Source organism: Aquarana catesbeiana, linkage group LG10, assembly GCF_042186555.1.
Source record: "Aquarana catesbeiana isolate 2022-GZ linkage group LG10, ASM4218655v1, whole genome shotgun sequence".
Taxonomy (NCBI): Eukaryota; Metazoa; Chordata; class Amphibia; order Anura; family Ranidae; genus Aquarana; species Aquarana catesbeiana.
Window position 1 is genome coordinate 11736987 of NC_133333.1, and position 23915 is coordinate 11760901.

The 23915-nt window shown below is 42.1% G+C and overlaps 1 long non-coding RNA gene across 2 annotated transcripts; it reads left to right on the top strand.

Annotated features, from left to right (window-relative positions):
* Positions 1-4846: 4846 nt before the first annotated feature.
* Positions 4847-19919, top strand: LOC141110327 (uncharacterized). Of its 2 annotated transcripts, XR_012236270.1 has the most exons (4): positions 4847-5144; positions 9225-9657; positions 11429-11609; positions 19579-19919. It is a non-coding gene; the product is annotated as an uncharacterized lncRNA (long non-coding RNA). The 2 variants fall into 2 exon arrangements; XR_012236269.1 differs by lacking the exon at positions 19579-19919 and having other exon boundaries at positions 4853-5144; positions 11429-12037.
* Positions 19920-23915: the final 3996 nt, after the last annotated feature.

Genomic DNA, 23915 nt, shown 5'->3' on the forward strand with positions numbered 1-23915 from the left:
TCTAATCCTCTCTCTCCCCAAATCCCCCCCACCCCCCCCCCCAAAAAAATCACCCCTCCTAGCACAAATCCTCTACCCCTCAAATTTCCCCTCTGAGTACACATGCTCTCTCCCCTACTCCATATCCCCCTCCCAGCACACATTTTACCCTAAGCCCCCCCTCCTAGAACAAATACCCCCCAATCATCCTTACTTGCACAAATCCCCCTCCCTCCCCAAAAAATGTCCCTTCCTAGCACAAATTCCCTACCCCACTCACCTCTTCTAGCATAAACCCCACAAATCCTCTTCTCTCATCCCCCTCCCAACACAAATACCCCCAAATCACCATTCCTAGTACAACCCCCCCCCCTCTAATTTCCCCTCCTAGAACAATTCTTAGCCCCTGACGCCCACCAAATTCCCTCTTCCAACACAACCACCCCCCCAATCTCCTCGCTGTGTCCCCCTACCTCATATGATACCACAGTGCCCGGGGCAGCTGCTCCTCCTGCCCACACCTTGTCCCGGCCCTGGGGGCAGTCCTGGGGATTTGACTAGTATTTTTTTTTTTTTATATAAATAAATTGGGGGTTTACTCTTGGCAAATCCATGTCCCCTCCATAAAGAATCATATTATTCAAACGATAAAGAGAAGCAGGAATATTTATGATCTGTTAGATCTATTGGAAAGAGACATGGGATCCAGCGATGGAATTAATAAGCAAGAGGGACATCCTGCCAACGCAGCTTACTTCACTGGCTATCCTCCAAATCCATCTGCTCCACCGGGCTACTATTCCAATCCCCCTGGCTACCGTCCCAATCCACAGGGCTACCCTCCCAATCCACAGGGCTACCCTCCCAATCTACAGGGCTACCCTCCCAATCTACAGGGCTCACCTCCCAATCCAATCCACAGGGCTCCCCTCCCAATCCACAGGGCTTCCCTCCCAATCCACAGGGCTACCCTCCCAATCCACAGGGCTCCCCTTCCATTCCATCTGGCCTATTGGTCTACGCTCCCAATCAGGTTCCCATCTATAGCAGCATTCAAACAACTTACGTACTCTGGTAGCCAGTAATAGTTGGGAGCCTGGTCCTCAACCAGGCAACCACAAGGACTTGGGGGCAATTGGACTATCGCGGTACAGTAGGGCAGTGTCTTTCATTTACATTGAAGTTCACTTGTTTTCACTCTCCTTTATACTTTTGTCACCATCTCCCCCTTTTTCCCCTTTCCCCCTTCTCTTCACTCTCCTTCACTTTTCCCCCATTTTTCCTTGTCCTGTTCCCAATCAACTCCCCCCTTCCCTCCCCCCAACCAACTCCCCCCTCCCCACCCCAGTTTTCCTTTGGTTCGGACCCCCTACCCCATTCCTCCCCTCTCTTCTTCTCTCCCCTCTTTTTCACATCCTCTCTTCCCCCTTCTGTCCCCCATCCCTTCATTCCCCATACTTATCACGCTAATTTCCCCATACCTTCCCCACTTCACATCCACACACGTTTGATAACTCACCCGTTGTTTAAATTTGTTTTTTTCACAATATGTTCACTTTGCTCACTCACGTCACCACAATCCACTTCACCCCTTTCACTTCTTCTTCACTTCTTGATTCTGGTTTCTACTCTGCTTCACCACATCATTCACAATGTTCACTATTCTTTCACTGGTCCACCACTTTGTGGCCTTGGAAGTCCACAACAATACCTACCCTTTTGCCTTACTTTATATATCAAGAATCCAGTCCATATCATTTTTAGCTCCCCCGAGTCGCTGCGGGGAACCCCCTCTTGGTGGTTACGCCCTGCGCTCGGTGCCTACCGGGATACGGGTAAGCAGCCTTGCTCTCCCCCCCCCCTTTTTATGTACCAAATTTATTGTCAAGCTACATTAAAAGCTCTTTCATTGTTCATGCCTTTGCGCAAGTACACTGTTTTTTTGATCATCTGTTAATTAATTCGCAGATACCTTCCTGATGAAGCGGCTATTGCCTGCGAAACTAGTCGAGTTGCTATCTGTTATCTATTGTCTCACTGTGATCTCCCCTTATCCGGGGTCAATTATGATGGTGATATTTATGAACTGTTATCATTTCTTAACTTGTAATTGACCATGATTTTTGCATGAATAAAATCTTTTAAATGTTAACCTTTATCATTCTTCATATTGTATAAAAATATGAATGCAATCTATAGACTGGGGGGGAGAACCTCTGGGAGAATCTAGGATGGAAAAGGACATGGAGGTCCTAGTAGATGATAGGCTCAGCAATGACATGCAATGCCAAGCTGCTGCTAACAAAGCAAACAGAATATTGGCATTAAAAAGGGGATCAACTCCAGAGATAAAATGATAATTCTCCCACTCTACAAGACTCTGGTCTGGCCGCACCTGGAGTATGCCGTCCAGTTCTGGGCACCAGTCCTCAGGAAGGATGCACTGGAAATGGAGCGAGTACAAAGAAGGGCAACAAAGCTAATAAAGGGTCTGGAGGATCTTAGTTATGAGGAAAGGTTGTGAGCTCTGAACTTATTCTCTCTGGAGAAGAGACGCTTGAGAGGGGATATGATTTCAATATACAAATACCGTACTGGTGACCCCACAATAGGGAGAAAACTTTTTCGCAGAAGGGAGTTTAACAAGACACGCGGCCACTCATTAAAATTCGAAAAAAAGAGGTTTAACCTTAAACTATGTAGAGGGTTCTTTACTGTAAGAGCGGCAAGGATGTGGAATTCCCTTCCACAGGTGGTGGTCTCAGCGGTGGGCATTGATAGTTTCAAGAAACTATTAGATAAGCACCTGAGCGACCGCAACATACAGGGATATACAATGTAATACTGACACATAATCACACACATAGGTTGGACTTGATGGACTTGTGTCTTTTTTCAACCTCACCTACTATGTAACTATGTATGTATATTTGTCATACACTTGAATATTACTGCCCTACTGTACCATGATAGTCCAATTGCCCCCATGTCCTTGTGGTAGCCTGGTTGGGGACCAGGCTCCCAGCTCTCTATTTCTAGATTCCTGGATGATGGTACAAGTTTCTCAATCCCTATCCTTAGTAACCAACTACAGAGGCCACACCCATTTTCTTATACTATGGTGGCCAACCTCAACCTGGAGTCATTGTAACAACTCAGCCCACCGTGATGGTCCTTCCTTAGCTGGCTTACAAGGACTACCTTGCCTGGTCTGTCGTGAACCTGATTTTTTGCAACCTTTTTCTTGGCATCCTGGCCATTGTATTCGCCTCTAAGGTAGGTATAAGGCACAGTACACATTCTTTATAAAGTAAAATATATATATTTTTTACTGGCAGGCATCATTGATGGGCATAGAGTGCCATCCCTAATGGGTACTGAATGGCATCCCTGGTGGGCTCTAGTGGGTTTACCTGGTGGTCATGGGTGGGCATTACTGGTGGTCAGGGGTGGGCACTCCTGGTGGCCATGTGTGGGCATCCCTGGTGGGCATAGGTGGGCATCCTTGGGGGGGCTGCACTGATAATCAATCAGCGCAGCCCCCCGTCTCCTCTACTCACGCCTGTCAGTGCTGATACATGGCTTTTCCTGTTTACACTATGATTAGCTGTGATTGAACACAGCTGATCACATGGTAACGAGTCTACGTTAGAGGCTCTTTACCAAGATCAGAGATGCGGTGCGTCCCCGCGCGCCAAAGAAAACGCATACATAAGTCACACCTGCATAATGTAAACAGTGTTCAAATCACACATGTGAGGTATCGCCGCGATCCTTAGAGCGATAGCAATAATTCTAGAAAAAAAAAACTCTTCTGTAACTCTAAACTGGTAACCGTTAAAATTTTTTAAAGCGTCGCCTATGGAGATTTTGAAGTACCATCATTTGTCGCCATTCCACAAGTGCGTGCAGTTTTAAAGTGTGACATGTTAGGTATCTATTTACTCGGCGTAACGTCATCTTTCACAATAGGCAAAAAAAATTGTGCAAACTTTACTGTTTAGTTTTGTTAAATTCAGTAATGTGTATTTTTTTCAGAAAAAAATAGCATTTGAAAGACCGCTGCGCAAATACCTTGTACCAAAAAAAAAAAAAATTGCAATGAATATATATATATTGTTTTGGTATTCCAAGTCATTTTCCAACAAAAATACTGATTTTAACTTGTAAACAAGTGTCAGAAATGGGCCTGGTCTTCAAAGTGGTTAATCAAAGAATGAAGGAATGAAGGTCATTAAAGTGCAGTTGTAATAAATGAATGAACCAATGAAAAGCCAAACGAATGAGGGCATCACCAAAGAATTCTTACGTTATATTCTGATCCAGTGCACACAATGGAGTGACTTCCGTTTCAGGCGACAGGTTCTCTTTTATAATAAAGGACAGAGATCCCACAGAATAAAGTTACAATAAAGTTACAATAAGTTACAATAATCGTGTAAAAGCAACATAGAAGATAACCAATAAAGAAACTGCAACACAATCAGGGAGAAGGATTTCTATATTTACTAAACATAGCACAAGGAAGTAAACAAGGGACTCTCTTGCATGGAATGGTTTAGGCCGTGACCCAAAACATTTAGAATTCCAATGCTACAATATGTAATTAGATTGTATAATAAATTTAAGGAGAGTCCATCACACCCTGAGAAAACATCTTCCTCCTCGTTCTGTGATACTTATGGAAATCATTTCAACTTTCTAGTGAAACTATTTTCTTTAAATATAGACATTGGTGGCAGCAGATGCCATTGGCGGCTCCCACCTATTGACGTTAATAGGGAGGTGCATAGGTAGAGGGATCTTTATCTAGTTGTAACCAACTTGTATCATTTTCCATCCTTGTATGTGGGTCATATTTTGGTAGAATTCCTAGAATATGGGTTAGGTCACACTGGGATTATGCAAAACTCGGTATAAAAGCAATCAGCATCCTTCTTAGAACTCTTCAGTGTAAGAGGAGCTTCACCTTTGTGAGGTTATTGGACTCAACTCAATCCTGCGGTTTTTTGATGCCACTTTTGGGAGAGATGTTAGATCTTCCAGGAATCCTGGCAGCAACCTAAAGACATCACAAAGCAATTTTACGAAGTTGCTTCAATGCTATTTATTACCGTCATCGCAAAGTAGCTCCGTATTCGGAATCGCCGTACTGGTCCTTCCAGGTAAGTGTGAGGATAAACAGGAATTTTAATATCCCGCTGATAACACATAGAGGTTGATTTACTAAAACTGGAGAGTGCAAAATCTGGTGCAGCTCTGCATGGTAGCCAATCAGATTCCAGTTTTTATTGTCAAAGCTTAAAGTGATACTAAAGGATCTTTTTTTTTTAAATAACAAACATGTCATACTTACCTCTACTGTGCAGCTCGTTTTGCAGATAGTGGCCCCAAACATCCATTTCTGGGGTCCCTCGGCGGCTCTCGCGGCTCCTCCCCGCATTATATAACCCCCTTGGAGAAGCGCTCTCCTGAAGGGGTTACCTTGCGGCGCGCTCCCGAGTCCAGCATTCTAGGAGTCCATAGAGGCTGAATGCAGGACTTGGCCCCGCCCCCCCCGGCGCCCACGTCATTGGATTTGATTGACAGCAACAGGAGCCAATGACTGTGCTGCTATCAATCTATCCAATCAAGAGCCGGGAAGAGAGGGACGACGGGAACTCGCCGGCAGAAATACGGGGCTCAGGTAAGTAAAACGGGGGGGGGTCGGTGACTGCAAGGTGTTTTTTCACCTTAATCCATAGGATCCATTAAGGTGAAAAAAAAAACACGAGCCTTTACAACCCCTTTAATTGAATAAGCTGAAGTTAGAAGCTGATTGGCTCCCATAAACACCTGCACCAGATTTTGCACCCTCTAGTTTTTAGGAAATCAACCCCAAATTTGTCTCCCAGCTCCTGAGATAACAACAGGTCAGGGAAATGTAAACTACTATGGTCATCAGGGCCGGGACAAGGGGTGGGCAGGAGGGGTGGCTGCCCTGGGCACTGTGGCAACATGAGAGGTGGGGAAGGGGGGGCTGTAAGGAGATTAAGGGGCGGGGATTTGTGTTGGGCATGGCAGCCAATCACATTCCAGCTTTTATTGTCAAAGCTTATTTGAACAAGCTGAAGTTAGAAGCTGATTGGCTCCCATGCACAGCTGCACCAGATTTTGCACTCTCAAGTTTTCGTAAATCAACCCCAAATTTGTCTCCCAGCTCCTGAGTCTTTATAACAACATGCCAGGGAAATGTAAACTACTATGGTGATCCGGGCCAGGAAAAGGGGTGGGCAGGAGGGGTGGCTGCCCTGGGCTCTGTGGAAACATGAGAGGTGGGGAGGGGGCGCTGCGAGGAGATTAAGGGGAGGGGATTTGTGTTGGGAGGGGGAATTTAGGGGGCATTTGTGCTAGGAAGAAAAAAAAAATTGGGGGGGGGGGGGGGGTTGTGCTGGAAGAGCGGGTTTGGAGTGGGGGGGATGTGTACTGGGAGGGAAAACTTGATGGACAGAGAAATTGTGCTAGGAGGATTTTTTTTGTGGGGGTCCATTTGTGCGGGGGGTGGAGTTTGCAGAGAGAGACAATTTGAGCTGGGACCCACTCCCTTTTTGGGCGGTCAAAGATTTGTGCTGGGAGGGGGGATTTCAGCAGGGGGGGTGGATTTGTCCTGGGAGGAGAGGGGAATTAATGCTTATGGGGTGAGCATGCAGATTAGTGCTCATTTAATTTTTTGGGGGGGGGGGATTTTTGCTGACACATACATCTTGGGGGGGGCAATTTGGCATGTTCGCCCTGGGCTCTAGGTGACCTTATCCTGGCATTGATGGTGATCTGTTCTAACGCATGCAAATTGTAAATTGATTAATTGTAAAAAAAAAAAAAAAAATGTTTAGGGCCAGTTTGCAAATAAATAATCTTTTTTCATAAATTTAGGCCAAACTGTATTCTGCTACATTTGGGGAAAATAATTAAAATCAGTGTATATTACTTAGTCTGTAGGAAAGTTATAGAGTCCACAAACTATGGGATATATATCAGAAAATCGATCAATCCTGATGTACTGACAGATCTCATTTCTTGGGGCCCGAACATGCCAGGACCATACAAATACCCCCAAATGACCCCCTTTTGGAAAGTAAACAGTCCAAGGTATTTAATAAGGGGCACGGAGGGTTTTTCGTAAGTTGTAATTATTTGTTTGTTCATTTCTTGGGGCCCAAAAATGCCCAGACTTTACAAATATCCCCTAAATGACCCCGAGTTTTTTCAAGTTGTATTTTTTTTGTCACAGTTTTGTGGAAAATGAAGAAATTACATTACATTCTATTTTTTTTTCACAATTAAAAAAAAAATGCTTACTCTCACCAGTGCAGTACAGCGTCATCATATAACTGGTGTGGTGGTAATCAGAAAAATTGACTGGTGGCAGTATGTACAAAAAATAATAATAACAATAATTATTATTATTAATAATAATATTAATATATATATATATATATATATATATATATATATATATATATATATATATATATATGTTATTATTGTTATTATTATTTTTTGTACGTACTGCCACCAGTCAATTTTTCTGATTACCACCACACCAGTTATATGATGACGCTGTACTGCACTGGTGAGAGTAAGCATTTTTTTTTTTTAATTGTGAAAAAAATAGAATGTAATGTAATTTCTTCATTTTCCACAAACTGTGACAAAAAAAAAAAAATATATATATATATATATATATATATATATATATATATATGTGTGTGTGTGTGTGTATTTTCATTTTTTTTAATACTTTTATCTTTTTTATTACTATTTTTTACAATTTTTTTTTTACATACAGTGACCAGAGCAATACTTTGCTACCATAGTAACACTGTACGACTCTGGGGAATTGATCAGGATTTATTCTTTTTTTACACACTCTGATTGCTTAAAACTGTGAATTTTACAGTTATAAGCAACCACTTTTTTTGTGAATGAAAGCTATTCATTCACTGTTTACTATTGTGATTAGCTGTGATTGGCCACAGCTAATCACATGGTACAGATGGACAGAGGTCATCACATTTGTACACAATGAAAGGCAACAACGCCTTTCATTGTGTAGAATTGTCATGTGATCTGCTGTAATTGGCCACAACGATCACATGGTATCATGTAATAATTGGGCTCCTATTGTAAAATAGGTGCAAAGGGGTTAAAACATTTTTTTAACCTACCTAAAATACACTGACTCTGACCTTTGACCCTAACAATCTCCTAGCTCAAACCCTGATCTACCTATTTTAGGAGGCACCTACAGCAGAGGGAGCTATTTATTTTTTATTTATTTCAGGTACTTACATAGCGCTGTCAATTTATGCAGCTCTTTACATATACATTGTACATTCACATCAGTCCCTACCCTCAAGGAGCTTACAATCTAAGGTCCCTAACTCACATTCATACATACTAGGGACAATTTAGACAGGATCCAATTAACCTACCAGCACGTCTTTGGAGTGTAGGAGGAAACCGGAGTACCCTGAGGAAACCCACGCAGGCACAGGGAGAACATGCAAACTCCAAGCAGGTAGTGTTGTGGTTGGGATTCGAACCAGTGACCCTTCTTACTGCTAGGCGAGAGTGCTACCACTACACCACTGTGCCGCCCGCTCCTGCTGCTGTAAATTCAACCTTGAGAGGGGGGGACCCAATACCCAGAGGAGCCAAGCCGCAATGCGTGTGTCTATGGATGAAACACAGCTTGGCTTTGGAGTGCAAGGGCTTGCTTTAAGGACACTTGGAGGAGCCAAGAGCGGCGGCGGAGGATCCAAGAAGAGGAGTTTGTAGGCCAGTTTGTGCAAAACCACTGCACAGAGCAGGTAAGTATAATATTTTTTTTATTTTAGGAAAAAAAAAAACATTAAAGTTTACAACCGCTTTCATCAGTACATTGCCAGCATGAAAGATGAAGGTCAAAAAGAAAGTTATTTATTTAATATCATATTGAGTGGCCCAAAAATGGTTTAGCTTTTCAATGGGAAAATGTTTGCTTCAGATAGAGTGGGGAAGGGTTACAGACCATGTTTGGTTTTTGTTGTCCCCATTGGAAACGTTTCCTCTAACTTGCTGCCTTCGTGATAAGAACGGTGGCCAAGGTGACAAGAAGTGATGGGAAATGTCCACAATCAGTCCCTGTTTTGTTTTATTTTCAAGATCGAAGATTTTCACCAGCAAATTTCCCTCAGATAATCTCTCTTTTTGCTCCCTTTCAGCTGGAGACATGTGCGTCAATACCACGTAGCATCATTCGATGTACTAATTCCAAAGACATAATATCTTCGGGGGGCAGAACAAGGCCTTCCAACCTATTGAAAAAAAGAAATGATCTACAGCAATGAAATGGTTGACCAAGATGGATATGCTTTACCCTATTCATCTGCTCCACCTGCCAGCCTTTACAAAGGTTCTGTTCCACCACCCCTGCCGACTAATCCACCTGCAATTTATGAAATGCCCATGGACGTCATAGATTCACGATCTAAATACCCCTGTGAGAACCCACTTAAGCCTGTTGTCGTGACAACTCAACCGACCACAGTGGCCCTTGCACAACCGGCCTGTAGGGATTATCTTGTCTGGTCCATAGTGAGCCTGGTCTTCTGTAACATTATTTTTGGCATTGTGGCCACTGTATTCTCCTGTAAGGTAGGTATAAGCACTGCTACTTTATGAGAAAATGTATTTATTATGTGATTTAAATATTATTTTTTCTGGTAAAAAATATAAATGTAGCTAACGTAGCTAAATGTATCAAGACACAGTAGGGTTTAAAAAACACAATTACTGTTACATAGTTACATACATAGTTAGTAAGGTTGAATAAAGACACCAGTCCATCCAGTTCAACCTGATTGAGTGTCTACAATTGTCCCTATCCCTGTACATTGTGTCTCATTAAGATACTCATCTATTATATCATTATTTATTTAAGGTACCCATATAGCGCCATCAATGTATGCAGCACTCCACACTCATCATGCCCTACCCTCAAGGAGCCCACAATCCAAGGTCCCCAAACTCACATTCATATAGTCGGGCCAATTTTTGAACAGAAGCCAATTAACCTACCAGCATTTCTATCGCTTTTAGTCAGAGGTGAACATAGGAGCAAACCTTTTTTTTAATTGCATACAACGGCTTCCTGTTTCAGATGTACTGCACAATGGATGTCAGACTCCTATCTCAGAGCACTTCTTGACTCATCTGGATCTATAGTGATTATTGAAACCAGGAGTGCTACATAAGGAGAGCACTAATGCCGTGTACACAGGACCGGACTTTTCGACAGCAAAGGTCCGACGGAACGAATCCGCCGGACAATTCGCTTGCGTGTGGGCTTCATCGGACCTTTGCTGTGTCGAAAAATCAGACGGACTTCTAGAAATAGAACACGCTTCAAATCCTACCGACGGACTCGAGTCCGGTCGATAAAATCAGTTCGTCTGTATGCTAGTCCGATGGACGAACAACGACGCAAGGGCAGCTATTGGCTACTGGCTATGAACTTCCTTATTCTAGTCCGGTCGTACGTCATCACGTTCGAATCAGTCGGACTTTGGTGTGATCGTATGTAGGCAAATCCGTTGCGTCGGAACTCCATCAAAAAGTCCTTCGGAGTTCAGTCCATCGAAAGTCTACTCGTGCATACATGGCATAAAATATTCATCAGCTAATTTTCACCTAGCAATTAGATGCTTCGGAAACCATAATGAATCACAAACTAGAGGTCCCCGGATTGAATCCCGGACAAGCCCCCAAATAGATGTTTTAGCTTATAATTTTCTCCTAAAAAAAAAATGTTAAATTCATAAGCATTTATTTGCTATTGTTATTTGAGCCTACAGCACCCAATAAAGTTCAGGAAAAAAATGGATTCCCACATCTAAAATCAGCCAATCATTAAATATCTTTCCGTCTTGTGTTTGCCCTTTATTCTGGTTGGTTACTTTGTTCTGCACGTTATTTCTGCTCACAACAGGGCTAATTAACTAAGAAAATTAGAAATATCAGGAATAGATCAATACATTATATCGTACTTTAATCTTGTCAGGTAAATGCTTTAGAAAGTGAGGTCTATGGAACTGTATTGCTTTCTATTCTCCAATAAAAGCATTTGTATTAAAAAAGAAAGAAAGAAGTGAGGTCCTGGTGGGGCTGTAAAAGGTCAAGTACAATATAGCCTTATATATGCTGGAACATGCAGTCCGCCTGAATTTTTTTTTTGCATTGTTGGGTCGTAAAAGGTGGGAGCAGCAGCCTTACGACAGGGCCCCAACAGCTGCAGTTGTGCACGGGGACGATTCTGCAGCGGTGTCCTTAGGAATAAGGCCCCATCTTTTGTAAAAAAAAAAAAAAGTCTGCATGTCTTGGACGCGAAGCGTAATAAGAGATATGTTGTTTCGATTCCTCCCTCTAGACCCGGGATTCCGTCAGAAGTGGGGACTCTGTCTCAGCAGCGAGTAACTCCAAAAAAGCGCTCATCTTCAACTTGACGGCGCTCGTCTTGGGCATAATACTGCATATTGCTTGGATATCGGTGGTCATCTATCAGTCTGTGGCAGGGCCAAAACACTATGACTACAGTGTAACTTTTATAGGTTTACACAGTATATATGATGATCCATTTAATTACCCATTTAATGTTGGATAAATATATATACATATATGTATTTTTTTTTAAACGAATAAATAATGAAATCGATATTCTTTACTCTTTTTCTGCTCCTCATGAGAGTTTTCTTTTTGTACCTACTTTACAATATATCTGCACTGTTGCTCTATGTGTTTATACTTTCTTATGACCTTTTTAGTGAGCCCTCCCTTTTTTTATTTGAGAACATGTACACTATGCATCTAGGTTACTATTTAGCCATTCAGGCTTTTTTTCCTGGTTGTCTTTGTTTTATTTCCCCTTTCGCCTCCCTCTTTCCTTCAATTGTGTCAATGCTAACTAATTGACACTCATCGTGTGTATTTGTTTTTTGCTCTGTATGTGAAATACTAATACATTTATTTCTGGAACAAATTTTTCTTTATTATTTATAAATTATTTTAACAGTGGACCAAATGCTACTTACATAAGAAATCATTTTTTAACTACTTCCAGTCTTAGCTAATTCTGACATTCCTCTCCTTCATGTAAAAAAAACCAAAAAAACAAAAATGTTTTTTGCTAGAAAAACTACCCAAGCGTTATAGATTTTTTTTTTTTTTGAGCAGGGGGCCCTAGAGAATAAAAAGGGTGGGTGTTGCATATTTTTATGTCACACGATATTTGCGCGGCGTTTTTTCAAGTGCAATTTTTTGGGAGAGAAAAATTAACTTTCATGAATTTTAATGCACAAAAAACACAATTTAATGCCAAGCTGTTTGGTAAACAAATCCTAGTGGCCATAAAGCCGCCAGATAACTTTAACGGGCAGAGGAAGGGGGATACCCAACCCTGCTGCTGTTTTTCTCTAATCTCCTGTCCAATCGGGGAGCCCGGTAAGGATGCAACTGGTGGCATTCACTTCCTGGGACACAGTGAGGTGGGAACTGATGTTGTTCCTCCCACTGTGATGTCAGAAACTGGAATTAAGGAGGAATTGTGTCACTTCCGGTGTTGGTATCATGTAAAACAAGCCGTTACTGGCTTGTGAAAGCATCTGATCAATCCAATGTTGGTTTGATCAGATGCTGTGGAAAGCAAAAGAGACCTCAGATCTCTCCATAAAGAGGACTTGTCACAGCCCATGCGATGTTGTTCATCCCTTGTGAACGCAATAACAGCGCTCAAAAAAAAAAAAAAGATACAGTGTAAAATTAAAGAAAAATAAACTAAAAATTAAAGCGCCTCCATTCCTCCCGTGTGTATGCAATGTTAAAGTGTGACATGTTTGGTATTTATTTACTCAGCGTAACATATAAAAGACGATGTTGAGTGAGTAAATAAATACCAAACATGTCACACTTTAAAATTGAGGGAATGGGGGCGCTTTAATTTTTTATTTTGTTTTAATTTTACACTGTATCTTTTTTTTTTTTTTTTTGAGAACTGTTATTGCGTTCACAAGGGATGAACAACATTGCATGGGCTGTGACAGGTCCTCTTTATGGAGAGATCTGGGGTTTCTTTTGCTTTCCACAGCATCTGATCAAACCAAGATTGGATTGATCAGATGCTTTTACAAGCCAGTAACGGCTTGTTTACATGAGACCAACACCGTAAGTGACAAAATCCTCCTTGATTCCGGTTTCTGACATCACAGTGGGAGGAACAACATCAGTTCACTGTGTCCCAGGAAGTGAATGCCACCAGTTGCATCCTTACCGGGCTCCCCAATTGGACAGGAAATTCGAGAAAGACAGCGGCAGGGGTGGGGGATTCCCTTGCTCTGCCTGTAAAAGTTATCCAGCGGCTTTATGGCCACTAGGATTTGTCCTGGATATTTTATAGATAGGCAACTCCTATCCTCATATTGATTAGTGGTTCCAAATTAATGACTACTGCAGTAGGGAACAGACACAAAAAGATACACTCAGCATCTTTCCAAAAATAACCGTTCTGTTTTATTATGACGCAAGTGAAGGTTTTTATACACATGATTATATAGGTATCACATTCTTATTACAATTGTAGATTTATGGTAACAAGGGGCGTAACATAGGTAGGCTAATTCTAATTATTCAGAAGAATGCAAACATGTACTGCAAGCATAATTAGTGGTGTGTGCACAATGAGTGCAGTGTGTAATACATACAAAATAGAATGCAATTATATACAGAACTTACAAATTTCCATTACAGTGGAAGAGCTAACAATCTATTACAGTATATGGTAGGATATGGATGGTAGAAGAGCTTACAATCTATTACAGAATAATGTAGGATATGGATGGTAGAAGAGCTTACAATCTATTACAGTATAATGTAGGATATGGATGGTAGAAGAGCTTACAATCTATTACAGTATAATGTAGGATTTGGATGGTAGAAGAGCTAACAATAGATTACAGTATAAAGTAGGATATGGAAGGTAGAAGAGCTAACAATCTATTACAGTATAAGGTAGGATATGGAAAGTAGCAGAGCTAACAATCTATTACAGTATAAGGTAGGATATGGATGGTAGAATGGCTAACAATCTATTACAGTATAAGGTAGGATATGGAAAGTAGCAGAGCTAACAATCTATTACAGTATAAGGTAGGATATGGATGGTAGAATGGCTAACAATCTATTACAGTATAAGGTAGGATATGGATGGTAGAATGGCTAACAATCTATTACAGTATAAAGTAGGATATGGAAAGTAGAAGAGCTAACAATCTATTACAATATAAAGTAGGATATGGAAAGTAGAAGAGCTAACAATCTATTACAGTATAAGGTAGGATATGGAAAGTAGCAGAGCTAACAATCTATTATGGTATAAGGGAGGCTATGGATGTTAGAATGACTAACAATCTATTACAGTATAAGGTAGGATATGGATGGTAGAAGAGCTAACAATCTATTACAGTATAAAGTAGGATATGGAAAGTAGAAGAGCTAACAATCTATTACAATATAAAGTAGGATATGGAAAGTAGAAGAGCTAACAATCTATTACAGTATAAGGTAGGATATGGAAAGTAGCAGAGCTAACAATCTTTTACAGTATAAAGTAGGATATGGAAAGTAGAAGAGCTAACAATCTATTACAGTATAAGGGAGGCTATGGATGTTAGAATGGCTAACATTCTATTACAGTATAAGGTAGGATATGGATGGTAGAAGAGCTAACAATCCATTACAGCATAAGGGAGGATTTAGAGGATGGAAGAGCTTACAATCTAAGAGGGCATAAACGAGGATACAGAAGATAGAGGAGCTTACAATCTATTGGGAAATAAGGAAGAGACACAAAAGGCAGAAGAGCTTACAATCTAATGCCCCGTACACAAGGTCGGATTTTCCAAAGGAAAATGTGTGATAGGACCTTGTTGTCGGAAATTCCGACCGTGTGTAGGCTCCATCACACGTTTTCCATCGGATTTTCCGACACACAAAGTTTATGAGCAGGCTATAAAATTTTCCAACAACAAAATCCGTTGTCGGAAATTCCGATCGTGTGTACACAAATCCGACGGACAAAGTGCCACGCATGCTCAGAATAAATAAAGAGATGAAAGCTATTGGCCACTGCCCCGTTTATAGTCCCGACGTACGTGTTTTACGTCACCGCGTTCAGAACGATTGGATTTTCCGACAACTTTGTGTGACCGTGTGTATGCAAGACAAGTTTGAGCCAACATTCGTCGGAAAAAATCCTAGGATTTTGTTGTCGGAATGTCCGAACAAAGTCCGACCGTGTGTACGGGGCATAAGAGGGCATAAACGAGGATACAGAAGGTAGAGGAGCTTACAATCTATTGGGAAATAAGGAAGAGACACTAAAGGCAGAAGAGCTTACAATCTAAGAAGGCGTAAACGAGGATACAGAAGATGGAGGAGCTTACAATCTATTGGGAAATAAGACACAAAAGGCAGAAGAGCTTACAATCTATTAGTGTAAAATAAATCAAGTCTCTATCCTATTATCCCGCACAGGTCCTGTGTGTGATATTGGAATACAGAGTGAAATGTTAGCAACTTGTTGCTATGAAACGTAGCTTGCATGCTCAGAAGTATTTTGTGTTGAGCACTTTGTGTATTTCCTAAAGGAAGATAAGTGAAGACTGTGGCTATGACCGGCACCTAACAATCCTGTAACTGCAGCTCATAGTAATTAGAAGGGGTGGGGGGCATTGACATGTCAATCTACATAACACACACTTAAAAGAATCTCATTGTTCACTGAAGACCAGAACAACTCAGAGAGATCCCATAGAGCTGGAGCAAAAGCAGTTCAGTCCAGAGAAGGGGAGAAGACTTTGGCTGAAGGTGGTGGGACGGATCGCAGGGGAACAAAGTCCAGGCAAAAGGCAAATCTAAAAGAGAACAAAAAACAAAAAATGTACTCCGTCAGTAAATTCACAGTAGAAGCAACCCCACCACCTTATTCACCCCCAGCGGCCTTTCCCTCACCATATCCTGGTCCTTCAGGAATGGGTGCAGCAGTTCCTCCAATGTACTCTCCGGGTCCTCCTGGCCAACTGAGCTACAATCCAAATCCAGGTCCAGGACACCCTCCCTATCCGGGATTTATCAATCCACCACCAGGCTTTCCATATGGTGCCCCATCTGCACCTCCACCACTGGCAGTGAGTTCATTTGTTGTGACAACGACCAATAACACGGTGGCTTTACCTCAGCGAGTCTACAATACTTACCTGTCATGGTCCATCATCAATCTGCTCTTTTTTTCCCCTATCTTTGGACTTGTGGCTGTGATATACTCCGTCAAGGTAAAACTTATAGTGTAAATAAGTGGTCTCCAAACTATGGCTCTTTGATTGCTTTTATTCGGCCCTTGGGACATTATTACCTCCACTGTTAGCAAACATTTGGCATAGTTCCTGACACTGGCACTGACAATAGGGCACTAGTCCTCCCACTGACATCAATGATGGGGCACTATCCCTTCCACTGACACCAATGATGGGGCACTATTCCCTCCACTGACACCAATAATGGGGCACTGATTGATTAAGATGGCAGCCATTGAAAGAACTGTGTTTTGACTTGCCATGCGACTTTATAACAGTATAAAGGCCCCCCCCCACGAGAGTAAAAGGGCCCTGGATTCAGTGGGAAGGGCCCCAGAATTGGAAGGGAAAGGCCTCAGGACCAGAAGAAAGGGCCCTAGGACCAATGGAAAGGGCAGTTGGGGGACATTCATGGTTTCTTGCACCAGGGGCCCTGAAGGTTCTATTTATGCCTCTGGATAAAGGTTTTAAATAACCACTTGCCAACCACCCACAGTATATAAACATCATGATTTTGACATTAAATACCATTGTTATGGACAAGTCAGCATCACCCTCCGTAGTATGGGACTCCTGCTCAACGTTAATTACCGATATCAATAAAATTAAGGCAGATTCCGCCAGTGCCCTCGGTAAGGCGATGGCGGACCTGTCCTCCTCTGAGAGAGACTTTGCCACCACCCCGACCCCCGCAAATGCAAACCTGCCCAAACTACAAACTAGAGTAATCACCCAGCTACAATTTCAAAAAGCAAGACAAAAACTTTTTTTCTCTAAACAAAAAATGTTTGAATATGGGGAAAAAGCGGGCAAGTTATTGGCGTACTTAGTACACAGTGAAGATAGACCCCCGGTGGTTATCACACTACATGGACCTGGAGGACAACAAATAACAGACCCACCCATGGTAACCTCCATGTTTAGAGACTTCTTTCCCGACTTGTACAAAACGACAGTTCCCGCTGAGACGCAATCAATGTCCCTCTTCCTTGAGAAGGTGACTTTCCCACAACTGATGAAAGAACAGATAGACCTACTAGAGGCACCCCTCACCATAGACGAAATCACAGCCGCCATCGCCAGTTTCGCCAGGTCTAATTCCCCAGGATCAGACGGGCTCCCAGTTGAGTTTTATTCCCAATGTAGTGAAACACTCACCCCCAAATTACTGGCTTTATACAACCATCTCTTTGAGACTGGGACTCTACTCCTGTCCATGACAGAGGCAACAATAGTCCTCATCCCCAAACCAGGAAAAGACCCGGAATACCCAGAATCTTACCGCCCCATATCCCTTTTACAGGTTGACATCAAAATATTGGCCAAAGTACTATCCATCAGGCTCAATCAGGTCATCTTGTCCCTAATACATACAGACCAAGCGGGTTTCATGCCTGGTCGCAATACCTCGTTTAATCTCCGGAAATTCTACAAAAATATACAGGCCACACATGAGGAGGTTGGTTCACGAGTTGTAAAAAAATACCATTGTTATGGCAGCAGCTAGCTGCCATAATCCAGGTATCTTTTTATTCGGTGGGCGTTTCGGCGTCTGGTAAAATGGTCCAAGTGACGGATTCACTGTGGGATCGCTTTTAGAGGTAGCAGAAAAGGTGCCCCCGCCGCTTCCCAGTAGTTTTCCGAGCTTACTGGAGCCGTCGAAAAACCCGGGACCGATCTGATCCGGCTGATGGCTGGGCAGGAAGTTGAGTGAGGGCAAGATAGCCCCCACTGGGCTCTATGCCCTTGGAGGACCAGAGCAACTTTGATGTCACTTCCTGTTCTCAGGCTTAAAGAGATCTTTTTTTTTTTTCTTAAGACAAAGTGTCAAAATGTATTTATTTATTTTTTTTGCTTTTAAGGGTAAAGTAAAGGTTTTTTTTATCCCAAATCTCTCAAAAAAGAGGACCTGTCATTCTTATTTCTATTAGAGATGTTTTATACATTCCTTGTGCTAGGAATAAAAATGATCAAATAAATAAATAAATAAAGGGACAGTGTAAAAATAAAAAACAAAAAGCAAAATAAATAGGATTTTTTTTTTTTTTTTACCGTCTCATCCCTCTGTGGTCCAATGTTGACATTTCTTGTAATAGGAATTACAAATAGTGATTAAATAAAAAAAAAAAAAAAAATCTTGGGAAAGTGTAAAAACAAAATAAAAATAAAATAAACAATATATAATTTTTTTTTTTCGAAAAGCAGCCCCATCCCTACATGCTCGCAGGTTGCATCTGCATATGTAAACGACGGTCAAATCACACATGTGAGGTATTCCCGCGAATGTTAGAGCGAGAGCAATAATTCTAGCACTACACCTCCTCTGTAACTCTAAACAGGTAACCTGTAAAAACATTTTTAAAGCGTCGCCTATGGAGATTTTGTAAGCACTGTAGCTTATCGCCATTCCACGAGTGTGCGCAATTTTAAAGCATGACATGTTAGGTACCTATTTACTCGGTGTAACATCATCTTTCACATTATACAAAAAATTGGGCTAACTTTACTGTTTTTTGTTGGTTTTTTTTAAAGTGTATTTTTTCCAAAAAGTTGCAATTGTATGACTGCTGCGCAAATACAGCGTGACATAAAATATTGCAACAATCACCATTTTATTCTCTAGGGTCTCTGCTAAAATATATATATATATATAAAATGTGTGGGGGTTCTAAGTAATTTTCTAGCATAACATATTAATCTAAACAAAAAGTTCCAGAAAAGGCCTGGTCAGCAAGTGGATAAATAAAAGCTGATCATTGTAAGCATCCCTGTCAGTGGTAAATGGTTTGTCTCATCCCTTTAAACTGAAACATCTGGAAGAAAGCTTGTTCTGTTGAAAAACAACAGACTTACTGGCCCGATCACCAGGTGAAAATAAAAGAAAGCCATCACATTTAAGCATTGGTAGAATGCAATATAATAAATGTTTGCTTTTGGGTTTAATACCGCTTTAATTTTGCCTTTTTGATTCATTGTACTTTGCCAAGAAAGAGAAATTTCACCAAAATTTCCAAATTTTGGAAGAAATGAAAACTCCCAGTTTTTTTACTATCCATAGTTGTACCATATTGTCTACTCTGTTTATAATGTCAGTTGTAATATATTCTAGCATAGTGTCTTTTGTATGTATAATATAAATTGTTACATTGTAACGTATGTTCACATTTTCTTTCAGGCACGGGACTCTATGAGAAGGGGAGATTACAATGTAGCTGCTGTATATTCAGCAAGAGCTATTAGATGGAATGTCACCGCCTGTGTATTGGGAATATGCGGACATTTGGCATGGATAGTCTATCTGATATATTCATCCTCATCATACAAATTACATTTGCTATCCTTTTAATAAGCATCAACACTTGCAACATCCCATATTTATGCAAAAAACTGTAAGCTGGTGGAAAACCCAGAACATCCAGATCCCCGGAACCTCCAGATCCCCGGAACATCCAGATCACAATGCAAAGTCAATATTGGCAACAGTTTATTGTGTGAAGCTTCTCAGCTCCTTTAGCAAATCAGCCCCAATCATCTTCTATGTCATAATTGTACAACTTAGAATAAAGCTGTTGCTGATTTGCCGTCCTTTACAGTCTCCTGATGTATGCGAATCTTCTTTTGCTTGTTAAAAATTGGAATCTTTATCTTAAAATTATCGTCAGAATTTCTGCAAACTGCTTGAAGGGAATTGGTGTTTATTTGCACTCTCAGTACCAGAGCACCCCCCTACATTTCGGCATATGGTTAAGGAGGCTGCCTATATTGTACACAACGCTGGTTTTACCTGTACTAATGTAAGTGCAATACTTTATATGACTAATGCCGCGTACACACGGTCGGACTTTTGGTGTTTATTTGCACTCTCAGTACCAGAGCAACCCCCTACAGTCACACACTATTATTATTATACATTTATATAGCTCTGACATATACCACAGCGCTGTACAGAGGACACTGAGCCAGTCACATCAGTCTCTGTACCAGCGGAGCTTACACTCTAACGTCCCCTCCCCCACAGTCACACACTATTATTGTTACACATTTATATGGCTCTGACATATACCGCAGTGCTGTACAGAGATCACTGAGCCAATCACATCAGTCTCTGCACCAGACGAGCTTACACTCTAATGTCCCCTCCCCCACAGTCACACACAGGGGCGGACTGACCATTGAGCCACTCGGGCACTGCCCGAGGGCCCTGGGCCACTAGGGGGCCCCATCAGGGTTGCCAGCCTCAGTAAAACCAGTGACAGTATGTATAAATCTGTGGGTTTTTTTACATGTCTGTGTATACTGTGTGATTGTATACTGTGTGTGTGTATACTGTGTGGCCCCATAATCTCTGATTGCCTGGGGGCCCCATAATCTCCTGTTGCCCAGGGGCCCCATGAGTTATCAGTCCGCCCCTGGTCACACACTATTATTATTATATATCTATATAGCTCTGACATATACCGCAGCGCTGTACAGAGAACACTGAGCCAGTCACATCAGTCTCTGTACCAGAGGAGCTTACACTCTAATGTCCCCTCCCCCACAATCACACACTATTATTATTATACATTTATATAGCTCTGACATATACCGCAGAGCTGTACAGAGAGCACTGAGCCAGTCACATCAGTCTCTGTACCAGAGGAGCTTACACTCTAATGTCCCCTCCCCCACAGTCACAAACTATTATTAATATTATTATTATTATTATTATACATCTATATAGCGCTGACATGTACCGCAGCGCTGTACAGAGAACACTGAGCCAGTCACATCAGTCTCTGCACCAGAGGAGCTTACACTCTAATGGCCCCTCCCCCACAGTCACACGCTATTATTATACATTTATATAGCTCTGACATATACCGCAGCGCTGTACAGAGAGCCTGGAGCCAGTCACATCAGTCTCTGTAACAGAGAAGCTTACACTCCAAGGTCCCCTCCCCCACAGTCACACACTATTATTATTATAATACATCCATATAGCTCTGACATATACCGTAGCGCTGTACAGAGAACACTGAGCCGGTCAGATCAGTCTCTGTACCAGAAGAGCTTACACTCTAATGTCCCCTCCCCCACAGTCACACACTATTATTATTATACATTATTATACATTATATTATTATAGCTCTAACATATACCGCAGCGCTGTACAAAGAACACTGAGCCCATCACATCAGTCTCCGCACCAGAGGAGCTTACACTCTAGCATCTGCTAAAGTGCAGCAAGTTTCTCTGTGGGTCGGAAAGATTATTTTGCACGTGAAATTTATAAGAATCCACCCGAGAAGGCCCATATGTTACCAACATCCCGCTTTAAACATATTATATACAAAGTACCCCCCAAGTAGAAGACTCCTCCTACCCCTTCCCCTCTGTCTGCCCACCCACCCTCCAATCCCCGGCATTCAGTGCCTCAGGAACGGGATGTGTGGGCTGTGGGTTTGAAGCTCAGCAAGCGGCAGATGAAAGAGGGTCTTTGGGAACCCTAATTGAAGGGGGGGGGGGGTGCTGGGAACTCTGATGTAAGTGGGAGGTTTGATAAGCAGAAACATCTTTACATCAGAGTTCCCCTTTACACCACAGTGTCCCCCCTTTAAAAACAACTGGCCTGTGCCGCTAAAGTGTTGGGGTTTTGGCTTGAAGAAAAGGTGGCAACCCTTATCGAAGGTTGAGGTGACAAGCTTCGGACAGTGATTGGTCGCAGGGCCAAAAGTAGAGTTCAGACTCCAGGACTTCACCTAGGACTTCGGCATTCGTATCCAAGGTGCATTGTAAGTAAATATTGTATTTAGGTTGGTGACAGGGTCTCTTTAAGCAGATATATTTGGGACGTGCCCTTGAGTTAAGGTCAAGCTGTAGAACGACCTATTGTGTGTTTGTCATTCATTGTTTGGGACTTCCTGCTTTTCCAGTTATTGGACAGATGATGAGTATAGGCAGGAGGAGACTTGTCACCATGGCAAGTGATAAACACATACAGTGCTTTGAAAAAGTATTCACACCCCTTAAAATTTCCCACATTTTGTCAGGTTACAATCAAAAACGTAAATATATTTTATTGGTATTTTATGTGATAGACCAACACAAAGTGGCTCATAATTGTGAAGTGGAAGGAAAATGATAAATGGATTTCAACATATATTTCGAATCCCAACCACGACACTACCTGCCTGGAGATTGAATGCTCTCCCTGTGCCTGCGTGGGTTTCCTCCGGGTACTCCGGTTTCCTCCCACACTCCAAAGACATGCTGGTAGGTTAATTGGCTTCTGTCTAAATTGACCCTACTATATGAATGTGAGTTAGGGGACCTTATGCCGCGTACACACGAGCGGACTTTACGGCAGACTTTGCACGGCGGACAGGATTTCTTCGGACAATTCGATCGTGTGTGGGCTCCAGCGGACTTTGTTTTCTCAAAAGTTGGACAGACTTAGATTTGAAACATGTTTCAAATCTATCCGACGGACTCGAGTCCGGTTGAAAAGTCTGCTCGTCTGTATGCTAGTCCGACGGACAAAAAGCCACGCTAGGACAGCTATTGGCCACTGGCTATGAACTTCCTTATTTTAGTCCGGTCGTACGTCATCACTTACGAATTCGACGGACTTTGGTTGATTGTGTGTAGGCAAGTCCGTTCATTCAGAAAGTCCGTCGTAAAGTCCGTCGAAAAGTCCGCCGGGCAAAATCTGCCGTAAAGTCCGCTCGTGTGTACGCGGCATTGTGCCCCGTACACACGGTCGGATTTTCCGACGGAAAATGTGTGATAGGACCTTGTTGTCGGAAATTCCGACCGTGTGTGGGCTCCATCACACATTTTCCATCGGATTTTCCGACACACAAAGTTTGAGAGCAGGATATAAAATTTTCCGACAACAAAATCCGTTGTCGGAAATTCCGATCGTGTGTACACAAATCCGACGGACAAAGTGTCACGCATGCTCAGGATAAATAAAGAGATGAAAGCTATTGGCCACTGCCCCGTTTATAGTCCCGACGTACGTGTTTTACGTCACCGCGTTCAGAATGATCGGATTTTCCGACAACTTTGTGTGACCATGTGTATGCAAGACAAGTTTGAGCCAACATCCGTCGGAAAAAATCCTAGGATTTTGTTGTCGGAATGTCCGAACAAAGTCCGACCGTGTGTACGGGGCATTAGAGTGTAAGCTCCTTGAGTGTAGGGACCGATGTGAATGTGCAATGTATATGTAAAGCGCTGCGTAAATTGACGGCACTATATAAGTGCCTTAAGTAGTAAATAAAAAAATTACAAATAAATATGTGAAAAGTGTGGGGGGGTACATTTGTATTCAGCCCCCGTTTACTGTGATACCCCTAACTAAAATCTAGTGGAACCAATTGCCTTCAGAAGTTACCTAATCAGTAAATAGAGTCCACCTGTGTGTAATTTAATCTCAGTATAAATACAGCTGTTCTGTGAAGCCCTCAGAGGTTTGTTAGAGAACCTTAGTAAACAAACAGCATCATGAAGGCCAAGGAACACACC